The 16,155-nt window shown below is 39.5% G+C and overlaps 1 protein-coding gene across 5 annotated transcripts in view; it reads left to right on the forward strand.

Annotated features, from left to right (window-relative positions):
- CCSER1 (coiled-coil serine rich protein 1) overlaps positions 1 to 16,155 on the forward strand; it is a 624,313-nt gene that overhangs the window by 20,390 nt on the left and 587,768 nt on the right. The window contains exon 1 of one of the 5 annotated variants that reach the window (XM_046940422.1): positions 1 to 8,017. This exon is cut by the window's left edge and continues 20,210 nt beyond it. The exons of the other annotated variants lie outside the window; for them this stretch is intronic. The gene's annotated coding sequence lies outside the window, so the exon portion shown is untranslated. The remainder of the gene's footprint in view (positions 8,018 to 16,155) is intronic. 5 annotated transcript variants of the gene reach the window in all.

The following is a 16,155-nucleotide window of genomic DNA, read 5'->3' on the forward strand; positions in this document are numbered from 1 at the left end:
GAAGAATGAACTACAACTCCCAGAAGACTTCATTTTCTCATTTTCAGTTTGGAGGGAAAGATAAAACTGACCGGGAGTCACGAGACTGCTCTCTTTGCTCCCTGATGGTTTTGCCTACAGCATCAGAGTACGGACTTTGGTTTCAGAAACTCTCATTTTGTTTGATTTATTAGCTTCAATTCCAATTGTATTAAATTGTATTATTTCACATTCCGCTATTATATTTTATAAACTAAGTTTTTTCCCTTAGCTCACTGCCACTGTTTTCCTATGTCCAGGCCCATCTTCCTACTTTTTCCCTTCCCTCCCAACCTCTTTCACAGGGTGTGGATCTGTGGGTCCCTTTGTCCCCTTGTCACAGAACCAGGCCAAACTGTGACAGTCCTGCAATGAATTTTTCATCCCATGCTTAAGTTAGAGGAAAGAGAAAACCAGCTTTTCCATGTGTCCAACTGTCTTCAAAGTAAGATAGTGTATGTACTTAGGATTTTGTGTAGAGAAATAACTTTCAGTTAGTTAATTAATTTCATTAGTAGATTGATCAGTTATAGCCAAACGAGCCAACAGTAGTAACAGCAAAAACTATCATCTGCAACCACACCTATCACAATTGCACAGTGCACTTCAGTTGTAGAGCAGTGTTGATCTTAGGCAGCAGGAGAACTGGCACAAATCTCTGTTTAAATCCCAGTTTTGCTACCAAGCACGTTAAGCTGTATTCCTCCTGAGTGTTTCAGGAGCACTGGCAATGCTTCTTTCACTCATACATCAAAATGAGGGCTGTGGCTTTTAAAGATTTTCCTCAGGTCCAGATCCCAATTATAGGCATAGCTTCAGCGTTGTGCTCCTCCATATTTGGTGAGGTATGGTTATAATGTGCACCCTGGGCTTTGGCAGCCCTCTGAGATTGTCTAAATAGTTGCTTGCACTACAGCTTGCCAAGTTGAAGTGCACCTTTCTTTATGTGTCTCACCCCATCCTGTTGGAGGATAACAGGAAGGCATTTCCAGTGGTCCCACAGGGTCTCAGTTGAAGGTTGAAGAGGAAAGGAATGAGGGTGTCCAGAAGAAGGCAGATGAAATTGGGAAAGAAGTGTTGTGTTTGAGGATGTTGAACCTTGTTTTGCGTTGAATCAAGTTTTTGTAGAGCAATCTTTACTGCAGCTTAAGGAAATGGTGGCAGCTGAAAGTTGAGAAAGATTCACTTTGCTTTTTATTTAAAGCCTTTTTTTTTTTAACCTACCAGAAGCTCAAACTTGATCAATCGATAATTATGAAAAATTATTATTATTATTCCCTGAGACGTCAAACAGAGTCGGCTCAGCTGATAATTACTTTTCATCATCTTTGACCACTGTGTAATAATCAGTCCAATATATTATTGCTTCTCTTTGTTATCTTCCATTGAACATCTTAGTTAAGACTTCACCTTTCTATTGGATGTTTTGCAAAGTGAGAACATAGGTATGACTGAAATAGATCTTTCCGTGGTCTGTTTAATCTGGTGTGCTTCCTTGCTCAGGAAGGAGCAGCAACTGCTCTAGGAGGAATTGAAGGTGTTCCTTCCACTTTGAATATTTCTTGAAGCCTTGAAAGATGAGATTTCAAGAAAATATTTGCATAGGCTATGCTGCAGAAATGCTAAGCCATGGCCTGAACCAGTGATTGAGCACCTGGTGGGAATGTAGGGCCAACCCGGGGGAGCTCAGGTGCGTGCAATGTACTTAGTGATGGAAGGGGTGGAGCCAGGATCCACCCCTTCCCAGGCCTCATTTAAGGGTTGGCAGTGGAGGCAAGGATATCTGTCTGGAGATCCCTGCATACCTGAGGCCTTCTGAAGGTAAGCAGATTCTTTCTTTTGTTTCTGTGCCTATGGCTGTTGCCTTTGAGCTAACCCTTACTTGTTGTAGCCTAGGACTTTGCTGCTATGCTGTCATTGCTGCGTTTTCCATCACGTTACAGGCAGTTAATATTATGTACTGCAGTCATCAGCATTGTTTTGTCTGTAGAACTGGACATACGCTTCCTGATTCATTTTAAATTGTGGCCTTTATATCTGATAGTGGTCAAGGTGTCTGGCAGTACTTGGTGGTACCCCATCAAGAAATCAGAGCTAGAAGCCCAGGTTGTGATATTGTTTTGTAGCACATATGAATGTGCTAAAATCTCACAGAATTACAGATTTTGATGTTATGTATATCATATTGATTCATCATAAGTGGCAGAAGAATTGTTTTTGAAAAATAGCTGAAGTGTGTTTTCACAGTCAGCGTGGCATAGTTTCAGTGTTGATGGTCTATTTGTACTTTTGCTTCAAGAGGCGGCTAAAAATGGTCAAATAGCTAATGTTAGTGGCGCCTTATTGGAATTTAAATTGTAACTTACATGGGCATGTAATGTGTATGCACAGGTCATTTGTCAATAAAATTTCACATTTTCTTTTTGGTTTTGAGTACACATCTTTGTTTAATTACGTTTTCCACTTTTTAGAGTCCTCGCCGTTTTTGTTTGTGTAGCTCTCTGTACGATAGCGTGGACCGATGTTGAGGAATTCCTCAACGAAATAGGACTGAAGCAGCTAATATAATGGTTTTTCTTTTTTTCAAGACCGGCCTGAAGAGGTGTAATTGGACTCCCAGTTCATCACCTTTGCAGGCAGCAAGTCAGTTCTTGTTCTGATGTCTCAACAATGCATGGCGTCTGGTGATGCTTAAGATGTTATCTCAATGTTTGTCTGAATTGATCACTGATGAAATTCTTAACTTGGCATTTAGATCACTAAATTATTATTTGTTTATATGAATAGTAGCAATTCAGTGTCACACATTGTGCTATGTTTTAAGTCATTTCTTGATCCAGAGAAACAGCTCTGTTTTGATTTCTATTTACTTGCACTGAGAAACATAGCTTAGAAACATGGGGTTTCCTTCTGTCTTTTTTCCTAGCCTAGATTTTGTAGGAATTTAGATCCCATAATCAGAGCATGAAGTCTAAGGTTTTGGAAAATGTGAGGTCTTGGTTGTTGCTTAATTAGGTAAGCTGAATTCTCATGTTAAATACTACTAATAAAAAAGAATACAAGCTGTAAGTTTTGTAATAATCCCAGTATCGCTTTTGATTTGGTTGTACTTTTTTTTTTTTAACCAGCAAAATAGTGTTTTGAGCAGTAGCCCTAGCTTTCCAGTATTGAAGCAGGCATGTTCTTGATCACCTGGGACAGCTCAGGCAGTGAGAAGACTGTTAATGGGTAAAGTTTTGGTCTCAAATTTAGGCTACTATGACCCTATGGTAAATTCTAAAAGAAATAAAAATTGGCTTTTTTTTTTTCAGGTGAATTTTGAAATCCAGATTAAATGAATATAGAAATGAATATGTGAAAATAATGATTTTTGCACATATAAATTATTTATTATATTGTCATTATTACAGTGACAATAATACCCAGAATGCTAGTAACACTGTGATGGGTGTTTTTCATCAGTGAGAGAACAGTTTTCACTGAAGCACTGAATGTGAATGCTGTTTAGACAAGCAAGTTCTTGATATTTAAATTGTGAATGTCACTGCAGACTGACTGCTGGAGGTCAGGGAGTTAAATATTGGAATTGGATTCTAACAGAGCCAGATTAATTAATAACCCGTAGAAGCATTAGTAGTTATGCATGCTAAGATAAAGGTTATTGTGCTTTGCTCTTTAAGCTGATGGCTGCAAGGACCTGTGGTGCTGCTTCTATCTCTGCTTGCTTTAGAACAGCACAAGAGCTACTGGCATTGAAGGGATAGATTTTGATAAAGTTGAATCATCATTGCAGAAAAGGAAGAAAGATGGTGGACTTAAAGGTTCAGTGATCTCAGTGTGTAATCTTGGATCGCTGTGTCTGCACAGGTGATGTGCCTACAAGGCAGAGATGTTATGTGGAGGTTGGGTTAATGTTGGCACAGTAATATGGGGAGCTAAAATGCTGTGTCTGACTCTATTGCCAAAAATGTTACCAGGGTAAAGCAATAGGAGCAGCTTGCAATGCATGAGTGAATTTAGAACTGGATTAAGAACTGTTAATCTCTATGACAGCACAGATGGATACCTTGATAGAGAGAATCTGGTAAGCTTTTAAGAAAAAGATGTGCATAACTGCCCCATGAAGATTATTATAAAAGCTAATCAGAACTGAACAGCTTTAATCTGCTTGCTTATTACAAGCACACACAAGGAAACATGGAATAAAATAACATTTAAAAGGTAATAAATGGTTCTTGTTTGTAGATTTAGCATACTTCTTGGAACAAAATTTTTAGTCACATAATGTTATGAGAGAGGAACGCAGAATATGTAAACCAGAGGTGATCAACTAGGAACTAATATCTGTTTCTTAGTATCTATTCTGGGTTAGCAACAATTTGAAGTGTGCCCTCTCTTGATCTAGGCATTGTGAATGAGTACTGAACACCAGGAACCACATTTTTAGTGGGATTATTGGTGGTCAGGCAGTCTGAGACAGCAGCTGAGTATGTATTATGTGAATAATACATATAATACAAGTATGTATTATTACATACAAGTGTGTGAGTATATTATGCTCTGATAACTGGTCTGGTTGTGTAGATGATTTCATTACAGTTAGATTTCTAATGCTGAAGGAGGAGCTACTAACTTCAAATATAATTACTTTCTTACTCAAAATATTTGTTCAAGTATTGTTTCCCACTTCATATTTCTTCTTTTCACCTTTTTGTGGAAATCCCTTATTGATGTTTCCTCCTTTCTACCACGTTTCCCTATTTAATGGGAAGATGAAAGAATCCTGGAAGTGTTGAATTAATATTTACTGTATGTTGCCGTGGCAATACGTCCTAACATGGGAATCCTGAAATAAACAAAGGAGAAAAAACAATCCCCAGAAGCTGGCAGCGTTCTGTTTCAAACCACTTTATACCTCATTGTATATTTAACTAGGAAACTGGAATCTGCTTGGGCTGAAGTGTTTCAGTGCGTTCAATACCTGCTTTCTCTACAGCTCTGAGCTGTGCATCTGTTTAACTATTGGTGTAGTGGAGCTTACTGTTCTGATGTACAGATATTTCAAGGAGACTTGTTGTGTAAATAAGATAAGCCATGCGCTGTATACATTAGTGCAGAAAAATGTGCAATTGGGTACTTTCATTTTTACAAAGGTAGAGGACTTGAGGGACTTCTTTCTGGACTGATCTTTCAGAGCATTTGTGGTTTATCTGGTGTCACTTTAATATCAGTAACAATGCATGGAAATTAAGGTTTCAGCCAAGATTTTTACCTGTGTGTGTGAAATTGTGGAGACCTTTTAAATCTGTTTGCTGAGATCAGAGGTAGAGAGGGCGAAAGGAATGCTTAGTTTTGAGCCTGACTATGTCAGCACACACCAGTCCTCTTGTGATACAAACATTTGCTCTTATATTTTCTTTGGTTAGTGAAGACTTAGCGTAAATGAGGAATTGTTTGTAAGCAGATATGGAGCTAATGAATAACCTGAAGTGATGATTTTGAGATTTTTCTGTTTTTCAGTTGTATAGTATTGTATGCCATAGTATGCTGTAATTTTTTTAAAAGCTTTTGTTAAAAGCTATTTTTAATAATGATTTTTTTTAAAACATCTTTAAAAACTTGAATGTCTTTTCAGCTTATGCCTTGAGAGGAAGAGAGAAATTGAGTTAGTGTACAAAAGAGTAGTGAAATTCTGTAAGTAAATTATTGCATAACTTAGGGAAGAACAAAACAGATGTATTAATACGCAGCATTAGGTGCAACTTCAAAGTATGTACTTTTTTCATCAAAATTTTGATTTACTGCTGTGGTATTGCTGTCAGAAAAATACTAAGTAGGACTTGTGTCAGTTATTTCAGTAGGCTGTTGGTGTGTTTGTTGGTGAAGCCAAATGATTTTCAGTCGAGAAGAGTAAGGGCAGTATCTTAGCTTAAGGCCTGTGCCACAGGCAACCATCAGAAGGTTATTTGGAGATTTGTGATGATGGTTACAAAGTTTTCTATGCACAAGTGCTCATTACTTGGAAACTGCATTAACAGTACATAGAGAAGAAAACCCTCTAGTCCATTAACCTGATCAGAGGTTAGCGTTACTGCATACTTACTCACCCTGGAAACAGCTTATTCCTTGAAAGGTGGAACCTGTTGATGTTATGCAAGCTAATTGGCAGTAATGAAGCCTGCCTGCACACCCACCCTGCATCAGTCCATTCATAATAAAGGGATTGCCACCTGTGAAAACCAGGGTGACAATAAGGAAAAACTGTGATTGTACTAGAATAATGTTAAGATACGCAAGATGCCACAAGGAAAAAGTAGGGTTTGGAAGGTCTTGGTTAGCTTGTGCTTCAAGTAAAATAAAAATAAGATGATTGCACTTTTCCTTCTAAGCTATCTGTTGTTATAAAACAACAAATAAAAAAGAAACTCAAGTGAAGTTGTTGCTTGAAAACTGGCATCGAGCACTTTCTGTTATTTATATAGAAACAACCTTTGTAAGGAGGTCTTCCAATTTTCCTCTTTCCTTGTATTTGTTCATTATGATGTTGTTCCTTGAGGTGTTTTGGCAGGATAAATGTTTTGGTTTAATAATCTTATTTAAAGCACTGTGTGTGCAACAGTTGGGAACATGTATGCCATGAGATAAATAATATTTTGTTGCATTTTGGTAAAATGATGACTGTAGATATATGTTTTTGCATTTCAGTGTGTTGATATTTTTTTAATGTTTCCTTTTCGTGAAGGACTGGAATTTAGCTTAATGCAGGCTGAGATGAATATGGCCAAAGGGGTTACATTTTGGTGTCCAATCCCCTTAGATGCTTCAGGACATTCTGGTGTATTTCCTGATACCCTCAAGATACGGTTGGCCTCGTTCTTAAGACTTGTAAAAATCTGTAGTGGGTGCAGATGGAGAACTATTTAGAAACAGCTGAACAGCCTGTTAGCAATGTTTTCTCAGTAACCCTCCTTACTATCCTGTGTAATAAATGCAGGCTCCAAGCTTCTATTTCAGTGGGGCTATGATGGTTCAGGACTACAGGGCTGCCCAACCTAAGATATTTTTGCATTATATGGCAGAGAACTACCATACCTTCAATATCATAACTCTAGGCCTTTGTTTTTAATTTTAGAAGAAGTTTTCCATAAAACGATAGTGTTGCAATTGTCATTAAATGCTACTTTCAGTGGCAAAATAAGTACCTCAAGAGATATTGAAAATACTAGCTCCAAATGCTTTGGAAGATCTTGTTCACAATGGAAAATGCTGCAGTGTGCTACATGGTTAAAAGCGTTTATTATGGCAAGGGTGCCAAAAAGAACTCTGTTTTAGACATCTGTAAGTAGTGTGCGATTGTGTCTTCATACAGGCAGTCTTAACACTGTGTATGACCCAATCATTTCAGTTTTCAGTGTTTTAAAATTGAGAGGACATGATGATCAGAGAGAATTACACAGATGCTTTTGTTTGTGTATAAGGTAATTAGCTGACTGACATGATTAAAACTAGCCTAATGTACAGACTTTCAGGATGCATGTACACAATTTGGGCTTGGTCTGATTCGCTACTGGATTGATGTGGTACTGCTACAAGGTATGGGAGAAATAATGCTTTGTTCTCCATTGCTGACCAGCCAAGTTAGTGGACAATTGCAGAAATAACTACAGTCAGACAGTTCAGTGGACTTTTTAAGTTGGGAGTTTCCTAGGGGTGCTTGAAGTTAATCATTAGCTAAGTGCTTTGCTGGAGCAGGGCCAAGGTGCTCACTTCCTCAAATGATCCTGCCTCCTTTTATCGTAATCTGTTTTTCAGTCTATTGTTTCCAGTTTAAAGGGGACCTTCTATTTTTTTTTGTTTAATTCAAGTAGGTTGTCTCAGTGTCAGGCATTTGCTTATATATATATTTTTTTCCCTGAGTGTTCTACCTTTCCTAAAGCACATGCAAGTTCAAAGTCCATGGCATGAGGAACTAGCAGCACAACAGGAGGCAAAGGAGAAGGTGAGACCAGGGCAGGACAGCAAGCCTGAGTCAGATCAAACAGTTATTTAAGCTTGTATGCATCTTGATTCAATTACTGTGGTTAAACAGAATAGCTGTTTATGAAGCTGAAACTACACCGGCATCTAAAAATACATTTTTGGAACTCCCACTATTTACAGTATGCTTCTTTCTCTTGCAGTGTCTTATCCTCAGAGCTCTTAATTGAACATCAGGGGTTTTCATACGAAAGAAACGTGCCACAGAGTGCAGCAGAATGGTCAGAGATGCTTCAGCTGAGATTAAGGCAACAGTATTAAATGAGAAAATGTATGGAAAGATTTGTTGCCTATTGGAAAGAGCTACATCTCTTTATAATCTCATAATGCAAGTAAAATCACATATATAAATCAGAGTAGCCCATCCAGTTGACAAGTGTTGCTTGTCAGAAAGGACATAAAATAGAAAAATATTTTAAAGAACTGTAACTCTTTCCTGTGAACATTTGGATTTAGAATAGGGACAAACATAATTTTTTTTTTTTTGTAGAATAATCTCCTTGAAGCTAAGTTAGTGGATTCAGTGGACTTTGAAGCTTCCTTCCATCAGAGAAAAATATGTACATATATCTGTAGATAGAAATAATTACAGTGTCTGGATGACTGATTTTATGAGCTGTTCTAATGTCAGAAACACAAATCTTTAAGATGAGTGAAATGTGAGTAAGGAAGCCACTCTCTTGCTGAGAATATTGAGCTAACTAGAGCTGCACAGGCTCAGGCTTTATCCTTTGCTTCCTTCCACTCTATGAAATAGCTTATAACAATAAAACAAGGTGCAAAGTGCAGTGAGTGGAAGTGAGGACAGCAGCTTGGTGATGAGCTGGAGCATCCTCTAGGCTGTCTGTAGACCTGTGCAGAGGGTCTGCATGGATTTTGGGGCTGCAATGCTTGGAGATGCATCAGTGCTCCTTCAGCTTAGCACAGCCTTAGCTTGGCTTTGCTTTATGATCAAGGTTGAGCTGGCACGCTTGTGGTGCAGTGCATCTTACTACACATTCCAAATACATCTTTTAAAGCTGCCTGAATTTAGGTTATTTAGGCTTATAGTGACCAGCTTGAGATTTACCTGTTGATAATCTACAACATCCCATTTACACGTTATTCTGTGCCATTTGTGGAGATGCAAATGTTTGTGTTTTTTTTTTGACAAGCATTTTCATGGGTGCTTTCATCTGTTACTTGAAAACCAGTGATTTTAGATTGAAATGGAAAACAGATTTTTCATAGAAGTGAAGGCAGAGATTAGCACACCATTTCTACCTTCAGATTTAAAACTCAGTTTTGTTTTTTTTCCTGGGGAGTTGGGCAGGTAACAGGTATTTTTTTTTTGCAGATAATCAAATTTTGGCTTTGAGGGCATCGCTTTGTTAAATTTAAATGGAAAATTTCATTCCATGTAATGGAATGAATGGACTAATTTCACAAGTCTGAGGAATATTCCAAATTTAATTTTATAGCCTGCTGCTGATTTTATGCCAACACGTGAAGTCAGAATGAGGAGTTGCAAGGCTAATTGTAGGCTCTTGTACTTAATCATCCACAGACAGCATTTGAATGCGTAAATTTCAAGGTATTCTTATTCATTGCACTCAGTAAAGATTATATTTGCTCAGAAATATTAACTATAGGCTAGAGATGCCTGGGAAATCTTGAAAAAAGAATACATTGCAAAATCACTCAGGCCTCTTATTCTGTCAGGTAACTATGAGCGTAAAAAGGATGAGCTGGCAGGGAGGTTAAAAGGTGTGCAAGCTTCTGTACCTTTTTGGTGGTGAGATATGTGTGTTTTTTAATGGAAGTCCCAGAAGTTTATAAAAGCTTTCTTGGATCTCACAACTGAGGTATCTGCTCATACGTACTGGAAGGACTCTGGGGCCGTTCTCAATGTGGTGCGTAGTATTCTGATTTGGTTATAAATTGGCTGCCAGTAAAAACAGAACACCCAGCTTACTCCTCCTGTGTATTAGCACAGCTATTGCTTGCATGAAAAGATGATGAATGACAGTGGTACAGTTGAAAAGATTAGTGTGGTGAAAAGGTGATACGAGAGTGAAATGGCAAAAGGGTCAAACAGGGAAAGAATGCTCACTTGTCTCCAAAGATCTATGCTCACAAGGAAAACTCCACAAAGGAGGGATCTCCAGCCAGAGATCCTTCCCAGTGGCAGTCAGCTCTTAAATGGGGTCTAAGAGAGGTGCAGCCAGGCTCCATCCCTTCTGATCACACAGCTGAATTGCCTTCAGCTGTGCTCCCAGGGTTGACTGGGTCTTTTCCCCAGGCGATCAATCAGTGTTTCAGGCCGTGACTCAACAGTTCCCATACAGACAGATTTTGTTAAAACTTGGGTGACCGTGTATTAGTATTGCAATTTGGGTTTCACCTCTTTTTTGCAAGTTGTTTAAAAAATGTTTGCTCTTTCCTGGAAGGTTTTGATTTATTTTTCCTTAAGCCACCATGTAAATCTACTATGTAAGTGCTCTCCAATATAAGGCCCATACAAGTAACTGTAATCTCCTTCTATTACTATATTTGGAGCACCGTGAACAACCAGACCCTTACAGAGCAGTAGCTAGACTGATAAAACCTTAATTCTACTCCGTGCAAATGTTTGTACCCTGAGGGCATCTGTCCCTCACCTTGAAGTGCTGTGTCAGATCACATCTGTAAGCATATGTAGCCAATATTGAGATTGAGAGAACTCTGAAAATGCAATTGAGATGATTTGTAATCTCTTTACTGGGACCTACTGCTGGGTTATTTTTCTAGTATTCATTTAGTTTAAAGCTGTGTCTATTAATTTAAGTTGCGTTTTTTTTTTTCAAATGCATTTTTTTGCTTCTTGGCTTCTTGAGATGAGAAGGATTGAAAACTGAATGCCACGTTGTGACCTTTTAGCTTTTTGAGTACCGGTCTACATCAATCACAAAGATGTATGTTACATCAAATACATATTTTAAATACAGTCTGAATAGAGAGATGCGATGGTGGGATGGTGCAGAATCAATGAAAATCAACCACAGGTCTTGCTCTATAGCTGCATTGTTTCAATCCAGAGAAGAGAATGCTAGAATTCTGGTTTACAGAGGAGTGAGATACTTGCAAAGTAGTTGCTAAACAATTCTCCTGCAGAGCTTGCATTGAGTGTTGTCAGTTCATTGTCCTGTAACTCTGAATCTATTTCTTTCCAGGATTTTCCCCCTCTCAAGACGCATTATCATCAAATGGTGTCAGTTCTGTATGGTACAGTGCATCCAGTTGTGGGGAGTGATCAAGTGTAGCTAATGATACAAATTTGCTAACTGCTTGGTGGAAGCACCACACTCCTTAAGCATCCCTATGTTGGTTTTTTTTTTCCACTGAAGCGCCTTGATACAATTTAGAGCTGTGTGTTTTAAAGCCAGCTCTTTGAATTCCCTGTAATGCTTTGGTGGGTTTATACCAGTTCTCAGCTGTACAAATAAAGCCGTTCTGACAGCCATAACGTGGTGTTACTAACCTTCCTTCAGAAAGAGTACAAGACAGTGAATGTTAAAATTAAAAGGCACTATTACAGTAGATAAAGCTTTGGGACTATTGTCCATCTGTGGTAATAGGCTGTATTGCTTCTGGTACCAGATTCAGTGTGTTGAATAGGCATCTATTTGCATAGTTCAACTGATACTGGGTTTGGATAAATTTTATAATTATTTTTGAAGTCTTAATGAGCCTCAGTCTGTAGTTGGCACCATCTGTCAACTATGCAATGACCAGTATAGAATGAGCTGGTGCTCCTGGCTTGTTTCTTTGCACGTAGGTAAGCTTGTGCTGTTAGCATCTGCCACAAACAGCCTATTCAACTGAAGTACCTTCTCTCAGGGACTTCTTTCCTAATGCATATTCTTGTGTTGTTAACTCACAGTCACACTAGTTGTCAGCAGAATATCCTTTAACTTCAAAATGTTTTGTTTTGTTTTTTTAAGAAATAATAGAATGCTGCAGAATTATTTTTTTTCTTTAAGCAATTTCAGTAGAAACCCTAAAAACATGCTTCTAGAATAATGATTTAAAATAAGAAAAAACAAAACACAACAACACAAAAACAAAAGACCAAGCAGTTAAGAGGTAGTCATAAAACTAGGGATTAACCTTAGTTTTTGTTTTGTTGTTTTGACTTATTGGAAATATGCTGGGGTGAGAAGTATTCAAAAGAGTAAGTAGAAACATGCGCATACTTGTTAGCCTTTCAGACTGTGTACAGGTGTAGGGAGGTTTTCATAACAGCTGTATAGATAGACTGGAAATAGAAGGATTATCCTCAGAATATAGTTTGGTAATTTTGGAGCATTTTTACTCTATTTCCAACAGTAATGTGATAAAAGTTTCCAGGCATCACTGTACAAAACAGATCTTGTACCATCCTTTTGCTATCCTCAGCGTGAGCTCAGGGGAGATGAAGCTTTGGCCACAGCAAAGTTTTTCGCCTGTGATTTTCTCTGGCAAATGGCCTGCAAGAAAATAGCCTTCATTTGTGCTTTAGGCTTAGGGTCAGCAAATAATTTATCAAATGCATCTGCTATCACAGTGCAGAAGAAAGTGGGGGGGAAAAAAGGGATGAAAATGAATTATAAGAAAAAAAAAAAAGAGGAGGTTGATGCTGAGGACATGACATTCTGCTTTTCTCTGTGGCATTCCTTTTTTTTTTTTTTTTTCTAGAGAGCTTATTTCTATGGAGTACAATGGTGATTGCTTTGGAAACCTACAAGGTATCATGTAATCCAACTGTTATCCGTTCTGACTAATGCAAGTTACTGTTTTAAGACTTCGAAATGCATGTTATAACCAATTTAAATGTAATAGAGGAATTAATTTATTTGGTGGCTTCTTTGGCGTGTGTGTATATATACTTCTTTATGAAATAAAATCCAAACATTAAACTTGGTACAGATTTTGCCTTCAAGCCCTTATCTGGTAAGTTTTTCCGTCACTCTGTAGAAGAAGCACAAGAAGTGAGTCATGCCCTGAGACCTGAAAAATACAAACTTCTGTGTTCATCCTTAAAGCCTGGAAGACTTCTGAAAGTGTCACAAATCCTCATGTGTTGCTCCTTAAGGCTATGTTTATGGGGAATAAGTACCGTTCTCTCGAGGTAATGCCAGCGTAGGCTAGTCTTACTGGGGTATGATGTGAGCATTTATAAAGTCTTCCCCTTTGCGTGCCTTGAAACAACTTGAAGCCCTGTTCGGCGCATAAGTTGAATGAAGGGAAGTATTAGACAGCCACTCAAAATACAGTGTTTGGTATATCTTAGGTTTGGCTACTGCTTGATACACAGTTCTCATATCTGGAGCAGTGACGAGGTGGCCTTACATGTGCATGGAAATTGAAGTCACAAAATGGCACAGATTGCTTTGCAGAATCTGTTGCAGAGTGCATGTGAAGGAGAGCAAAGCCCTTGTGTAACCTTGTGGTTACAGGAAAGAGATTCTGGGACTAGTATGAAAGCTTCCTGCAAAAATTTGGGAATCTGTAAAAGCCGAAATGTGGTCCTTAACTAATAAGAGGACAAATTTTAGCCATTCACTCTAAAAGGAAGGAAGAAATAATTTGTTCGCAACTCTGCGGAAATGGTAGAGTTCCCTTAAACACACACAGGTGTTTCCTGGATAGACTGTGACATACCCATATATTAACATATAGTTTTGGGCATTATCTGGTGCCAGATAGGTGTGTGGAGTTTTTCTTAGCCTGACAGTTGGAGAGGTAATGAGCAGCTTTTCAGTCACAGTGTACATGGATTATTTCTAGCGTTAGCGTTACTCATTTTGTTAAAACAATTGTTCTTCAATGTGATGTTTAAGGAAGGACAGAGATGCTTTTTATCGGAGAATCCTTAGAGTTGGAAGGGACCTTTAAAGGTCATCTAGTCCAACTCCCCTGCAATGATTAGGGACACCACAGCTAGATCGGGTTGCCCGGGGCCTGGTCCAGCCTCACCCTGAAAGCCTCCAGGGATGGGACATCAACAGCATCTCTAAGCAACCTGTTCCAGTGCCTCACCACCCTGACTGTCAAAGACTTCTTCCTTATATCTAACCTAAATATACCCTCTTTGAGCTTGAAGCCGTTTCCCCACATTATATCACCACAGACCCTGCTAAAGAGTCTATCCCCTTCTTTCCTGTAGCTCCCCTTTAGATACTGACAGGCCGCTATCAAATCACCTTGGAACCTTCTCTTCTCCAGGTTGCACAGCTCCAACTATTCTAGCCTGTCACAGGAGAGGTGTTCCATCCCTTGGATCACTTCTGTGGCCCTCCTCTGGATGCACTCCAACAGGTCTTGTCTCTCCTGTACTGAGGACCCTACATCTGGATGCAGTACTCAAGGTGAGGTCTCACCAGCATAGAGTAGAGGGGTAGGATCACCTTTCGGCCTGCTGGTCACACTTCTTTTGATGCAGACTAGGATATGGTTGGCTTTCTGGGCTGTGAGGGCACATTACTGGCTCATATCCAGCTCGCCATCCATCAGAATCCCCAGGTCTTTTTTTGTCGGGGCTCCATTCAATCCTTTCATCCCCCAGCTTGTATTGGTAGTGAAGGTTGCCTTGACTCAGGTGCAAGATCTTGCATTTGGATTTGTTGAACCTTATGAGGTTCACCTGGGCCTACTGCTCAAGTCTGTCTAGGTCCCTCTGGATGGCATCTCATCCTGCTGATGTGTCGACTGCACCCCACAGCTTGGTGCCATCAGCAGACTTGCTGAGGGTGCACTCTATTCCACTGTCAATGTCATTGATCTAGATATTAGAGAGCATCAGTCCCAGCACTGACCCCTTTGGGACACCACTCGTCACTGATCTTCATCCAGACGTGGAGCTGTTGACCACCGTTCTCTGAACTCAATCAAGCCGCTAGTTCTTTTTCCTTTGAACAGTCCACCCATCAAATCCATATCTTTCCAATTTGGAGAGAATAATGTTCTGGGGTACTATGTCAAAGGCCTTACTGAAGTTAAGACAGATGACATCAGTGGCTCTGCAGTTGTCTGTTGATGCAGTGATGCCATCATAAAGGGCCCCCAGGTTGGTCAAGCAGGATTTGCCCTTGGTGAAGCCATGCTGGTTCTCCTGTATCGCCTCCTCATCTTCCATGTGCCATAGCATATCTTCCAGGAGGATCTGCTTCATTGTCTTCCCCTGCACAGAGGTGAGATTGACAGGTCGGTAGTTCCTAGGGTCATCCTTTTAACCTTTTTGAAAATGGGTGTGCTGTTGCCTTTTTTTCCTGTCACCAGGGACTTTGCCTGATTGCCACGACTTTTCAATTATCAGTGAGTGTGGTTTGGTGGCTATATCAGCTAATTCCCTCAGGACTCTGGGATGCATCTCGTTGTAACCCATAGACTTGTGGATGTTCAGGTTCCTCAGGTGGTCATGAACCTTATCTTGGGTTACAGTGAGAGGGGTGTTGCTTCTCTGATCCCCTCCTACCAAACCAAATGTTTGAGGACTATGTGGCAAGCAGTTGTCTAAGAAGACCAAGGCAAAAAAGCTAGTTAACTCAGTCTTCTCCCTTATCTGTTGTTACCAGCTTGCCTGTATCACCCACTGGAGGGGGTTACTCACTCCTGGACTTTCCTTTTGTGGTTCAGGTACCTGTAGAAGTCTTTCTTGTTCTTCTTTGGCATCCCTTGCCAAGTTCAGTTCAAACTGAGCCTTGGCTTTCTTGATGCCATCCCTACACAACTTAGCAGCTTCCTTATTGTCTTCCCATGGTACCTGTCCCTGTTTCTACTACCTGTGTATTTTCTTCTTGCTCTTCAGCTTGATCAGCAGATTCTGGTTCAGCCATTCTGGGCTCTTGCCTTCTTTTCCTGGCTTGCTACAACTGGGAATGGAGAGCTCTTGCATGCTAAGGAAAGCTTCCTTAAAGGTCTGCCAGCTATTTTATAGGACTAACAAATTATCAACAAACAATATTGGTCCTTAGTGCCTCTGACAAATGCTTATTCAGATTATCTTCTGCAGAGTGAAGATGAATAAACCATCTGAGGATTGTTTAAAAATTAAGCAGAACAAATTTATGAGAAGACAGTATACTCACTTTATTTTTGGGT

Source organism: Gallus gallus, chromosome 4, assembly GCF_016699485.2.
Source record: "Gallus gallus isolate bGalGal1 chromosome 4, bGalGal1.mat.broiler.GRCg7b, whole genome shotgun sequence".
Taxonomy (NCBI): domain Eukaryota; kingdom Metazoa; phylum Chordata; class Aves; order Galliformes; family Phasianidae; genus Gallus; species Gallus gallus.